This window comes from Apis dorsata, unplaced genomic scaffold (assembly GCF_000469605.1).
Source record: "Apis dorsata unplaced genomic scaffold, Apis dorsata 1.3 scaffold_162, whole genome shotgun sequence".
Classification (NCBI taxonomy): domain Eukaryota; kingdom Metazoa; phylum Arthropoda; class Insecta; order Hymenoptera; family Apidae; genus Apis; species Apis dorsata.
In genome coordinates this window covers 1,207,366-1,213,019 of record NW_006263451.1, presented here as the reverse complement: position 1 = coordinate 1,213,019, position 5,654 = coordinate 1,207,366, and the positions used below count along the sequence as shown (strand labels likewise).

Sequence of the window (5,654 nt, the reverse complement as noted above, 5' to 3'; positions counted from 1 at the left end):
TTACTGACTTTACAATTCCCTTTTATTATCCAAATAAATATTTCATTTTTCGCGCCCAATCGAAAGAAAAGAATCCCCAAAGAATACGATATCCAAAAAGGAAGAAAAAATTTTCTCGACCTTATGACATTTCTTATATTTTTCGTCGCCCATATTTTCGCCCCGATTCACGAAACGAAACGGGAGAGAAACGCTCGATTCGAACGCTCCTCGATCGTTTCCCTCCCCCCGAGCCCTCCCCCACGAAGATAAAGAAGAGTTCCGCGTAACAATCGGCCGCCAATTTTAACGACGAAACTTGCGGCCGAGCTTTCCATTATTTCGCCGCGTGTACGGAACTCTTGTTTGGGAAGATAATAACGAGGCCGCGGCATCGTATAACAATTTACCGGCTAATCGAAAAACTTTTGTTAAGACCGAAACTTTGGTTAATTAGCATCTTTGGCGGACCGCGGATGCTTACCTTGTGGCCACCGTGCGGAACCACCGACCGGAAATACCACCAGCTGAAGAGAAGAAATTGCACGATAGGGCTTTCTTATTATCGATTCGCCACTCCACCAACGGGATCGACCCTTTTATCTCTTTGGCTCCAATTTCTCTGCGATATCGGCACGCTTCTTCCCTCTTCTTCTCTTGTTCGAGCTTGTTGTTGACAATTGCAGTTTCGCATTATCGAAGTTTCGAGTCGAAGTTCGGAGAGCTTTTTAATTTTTAGATCAATTTTTCGTAGATCTTGAGTAATTTATAAGGTTGAGAGAGGAAAATAAGAAAAATTAAGTTTCGAAATTCTCGAATTAAAAATGAATTTCGATTATTCCGCCCCTCGTTTATTTTATGCAAATTCACGACAGCGCGAGCCCGTGCTCCGATCTGTCACGAATAATTGCCTCCCTCGTTTTTCCATCGTTTAATATTCAAAAAAATTTGATCGATCCGACGCAATTGGGGGTCGCATTGGATTGTTTTTTTTTTTTTTTTAAATTATAATTCATTAGATTCGTCCTCGTCGAGATGATAAAAATTAAATTTTTTCCTCCTCGAAAAGGACGAAATTTTCGACAAAACGATTTAATTTATATAAGAAAGAAGAGAGAACAAATAAATCTTGTTGGTTAAAAATTGGGGAGGATGTGGCAACAATCAAAAAACACACATACGCTCCTTTAAATTAATCCGTTTTATTCCTTTCAAGGCATTATAGATATCCAGGGAATAATCTCTGTCTCATATATATATATCATTCTAATAAACATGAACAATAATAAATATAACGTGTCCAAGAAAGTAGGAAGTTTTCTTTTCTTTTCTCTCTCTCTCTCTCTCTCTCTCTCTTTTATAATCAAATTGCACGATACAAAATAACGCGTTCGCGTAATGGCATACTCGACGAACAACACTCGTAATCGTCATTCTCAAAAGACACCATTGATCTACCCATTTCTCCATTATTCGAATATTCGTGAAAAAGAAAAAAAACTAAAAGAATCCTCTCCCCTTCTCGAACTATTTTCTCCCCCCTCAGTTTCTCTCTCGCTCCTCGCAATTATATGTTTCGAGAAAAAAAAGAGACTTTCCTTTTCGGAGGGAAAAAAACAGAGAAAACTTCCTCGTGGCGCACGATTCATCAGCGAAATACGCATTTATCTTTTTCTCTCTCTTTTTTATTATCGCTACGAGTCACCACCACTCGAATCGCACGATCAAGCTGTCCCATATTTTTTTTACTCGTCTTCCTTCCTCCCCCCCTATTTTCCACGTTTTCAACGTTTGTTTCCTTCCTCTCTCTCTCTCTCTCTCTCTCACTCTATCTCTCTCTTTCTCTCTCTCACTCTTTTTCTCCAACAAAGGGGGACACGGTAACGCAGGGAAAATAGATAGTAACATCTCCGAAATAGTAATTCGTTCGCGTAGCATTGTTCCGAGATCGACGGCCGTGTATACGTGTTCGCGTGGGTGGAAGGGAGAGAAAGGATCCATCGAGAATAGCTGGACCGGAATACATAGTCGAACTGCCTTTCGTTTTTCGAGGATCGCTCGACGGTTGAACCGTGGAAAAATTCGAAATATCGACGGATCCCGCTTCCCTCTCCGCCTGGTGCCGCCGGAAGTGGCTGCCGCCGCTCCATGTTATGTATACGTAATGTGGGTCGATGGGAATTGAAATCGAAATGCGTCGACGCGCGAGTAATTATTATGCGATTACGCGACAGGTATAAGGCCCGTCTTAGATAAAACGTTCTCTCTAGCGTTTCGAAATATTTGACGGCTTTTTCTTTTTTTTGATACGTGTAATTGTAACGAATCGACGAGGATAAATTGGATTTATCTTTTAAGGATTTTCGATCGTTGTAATTAACGTTATGTCGTCACACGGTTTAATTTGCAAAAAGAATGATACATAATGTGTAAAATTATGACGATTTTCGATCTTTCTAAATACGGTTTTATCGTCGAAGAAATCAATATCTGTTTCGACGTAAGCTTTGAAGAAAGGAATTGGGATATCTTGATATCTTTTCGAAAGAATAATCGTTTTTCTCGAAATTCAATTTGAAGAAATGTATTGCAACAACTTTTTGTGAGCTTTGAAAAGGGATAGAATTATTATCGAAAGAGTGAAAAGTTGCTAGGTAGAACGTGTTAACTAAGAAGGAGACGCGGAAAAAAGTGTGGTAATGGTCTCGAGTAATGGGACGACGAGTTTATGAACCTGCAATTAAGATAAAAGATTATATGGCGTACGGTGTACGAAGTTGGCGAGGGCAATCGTTTTACAATCGATTCGATGAGGTAATAGGGGAACTTTGCCACGCGTGTGTTACATTGATCATCTAACATCTATAGAAACTTGAAATTTATTAAAAATAGGACATTCGATCGTAAAGGTACGCGTATAATAAACTAAATTGGAAATAATATTTATATAAAGTTCGAGTCTCTCGAGTTCGTGTAAAATATTACATCAAACAATAAACGTATACTTTTAAGTTTATTCAATTCAATATAATTTAATATAATATAATATAATATAATTTAATATTAATTCTAAATTGTGAAAGATCGTTAAAGAAGCTCGTTAAATAAAATCTTTGATTTCGACGATATTCGCTTGTCGCGATATATATACTTCAATCATATTCAATAATAACACGTTGTGCATATATATATATTGTATTATTGACGCGTTGACAGTCATGTCATCTCGCCATTAAAGGTTAATGGCGTATTATTATTCTATTTTTACAATATGTTTCTTCTTTCCGATTGTATACACCTATTCAATCATACATTAAATTTCGTACACTCTATGAAAAAGCCATTCCTGATGACATATTGTGAACATATTTTATATATGTACAATGAAGATATATAAGCCAATACTTTAACTCTGATCAAAATTCACAATGATATAACAATCGTCTATATATGGATGAGATATACATATTTTCTTAATAAGATGAAATTTTGAATCAGATTTCAATAGCTATAATACTGAATTGTACATTTGAGAGTGACTGAAAGTGATTATTCAAGAGTAATTTTGAAATGAAAAAAATGCAGAACATTAAAGTTACTTGCATAAATAAATCTTATTTACAGTTTCCATCCAATTGAAATATTGTATATTGAATATTAACATATATATTAAATAAATATTTTTTATTCTGTCTTTTTGTAGAGTGTACGAATTTGATCTATCGTGTTATAAACCATCAATTGACTGTTTATTCGATTATTCGAACCATTGCATAACTTTTTTAATTATTATTTATTTAATTATTATTTCCATTGACAAGGCAGCCAACGCGACTAATACATTCAAAGTGCAAAGTAAAGATCGAACATTTCGAAGAATACTAATCGCATTTAAGAGAAGAAATCGTAATCGACTAGGAGAGAAACATCGACACAAAATGGAGTACGCAATAAACCGATCGAACGATCGATGTCTCGACAACCTTTTTTCCCGCCTATTATCCTTCGTCACGTAATTCTATCGTTTACACGCGTCTAATTTTACTACACTTTTATTTTACACACTCCCGATTAATGCCTATGTACATCGTTCGAAATATGCTCATTTGAATCACTCTGGCTTGTTTCTAAACGAAAAAAATCACTCTTGAATTGGAAAAAAAAGATGATATTACACGAAACGAGTATAAAACCATCAAAAGTTTCTAGATTCTAGAATCTAAAAAGAACAAAGTATTAAATACAACGAGTAAAATGGCGACCAAAATTAACCATTGTCAGTTTTAATCTGTCGTAATTTCCTTTCTAATATAGATAAATTATTGTTAATGGATCGAATGATAAAATGTTAATGAATACGATATTTTCTTCTTAACTAACTTAATAAATTAATATTAAAATTTCAAACATTTATTTTATTGAGCAATATCGATCTGATTAAATCGTGAAAGCGAAGGAACTTGAATATCTCATTGATGTTTCGTTATGAGAGTAACTATATATAAATAGATTAATGTGGTTACGATGTAAAATGAATGAAAATCAAAATTTTAGCTTAAGATCATCGAAATATGCCTAAGTTTAACTAACAATGTTACTTGTGACATTGAGGACAATTATCTAAAAATTTTGATCGCTGATTTAATAGAAACTTAGAAATATCGAGTATTCGTTTAAGCGATTGATTAAGTAAGGGAAAAGCATTTGAGAATCGAAGGTTTGACGAAATGCGCAATTCGCAATTTCTTCGATGCCCTCTTTTGCAAGCGTGATCACGCTCGAAAGTGATCGATTGCGTAACATCTTCGTAACCTTTAGGATTACGAGCGAATGAAACTTACGAGCGATAGAATACCGAGTGATAGATATCGTTTAATCGTGCGAGGAAAATATCGTTGAATTACACCGATTGTGCGTGTATGTGTATGTGTACGTGTTGTTGTACAGAGAGAAAAAGACTCGAAAGATTTGATTCTGTGATTTTTCAGGTGTATGTAGCAAATATACAAGGATTCTAGAAAAGATAAGAACGCTTTCACCGGAATCAGTTCACGAGTTGACCCAATGTTTGTGATTTAATATTAAAGATTTTTGGTATAGAAAGGCGTAATTTCTCTTTTCGTTTCAGAAAATACTTATTTCTAAACGTTAAATGTTAAAAGGAAGACAACAAACATAGGAAATATATTATATTTATATATATATCTAAATTGATATTATTATTAATTATTATTGCGTGTGTATTATACAGGATATTGCAAATTTCAAAAAGTAAGGAACGGATATTGAAAATTCATTTTGATATATAATTTAATAAAATTCTAGTACAACTAATCATCATTCAATATTTACATTGCGTAAATTATTAATCCTTTCGCTATGAAAAGGGTATATTAAAAATATCACCATTTGCAATAATATCTGCGCAATATCACATAGTTGTATATATACCGAAAATAAAATTTTGTAAGGAAATAAGTTTTACCAAATTATCATTTTATTGACAAAACGTACACTTAATAATTAACAAAAAAAAGAAAAAACACAAAGTTTCAAGTTTACAACCATTTTTTTATATCCAGCTTTCGATTAATTATAAATAAAAAAAAATCAAAAAAACTTAAACAACCATGCATATATTTCTTTTGGAACAAAAATTGCTCTCAGCGAAAGGA

At 34.0% G+C, this 5,654-nt stretch overlaps 1 long non-coding RNA gene across 1 annotated transcript; it reads right to left on the bottom strand.

The window, feature by feature from the left end:
- Positions 1-1,553: 1,553 nt before the first annotated feature.
- LOC102670751 lies at positions 1,554-2,598 on the bottom strand. The gene is made up of 2 exons (XR_421468.2): positions 1,847-2,598; positions 1,554-1,811 (listed from the first exon to the last, which is right to left on the bottom strand). It is a non-coding gene; the product is annotated as an uncharacterized LOC102670751 (long non-coding RNA).
- Positions 2,599-5,654: the final 3,056 nt, after the last annotated feature.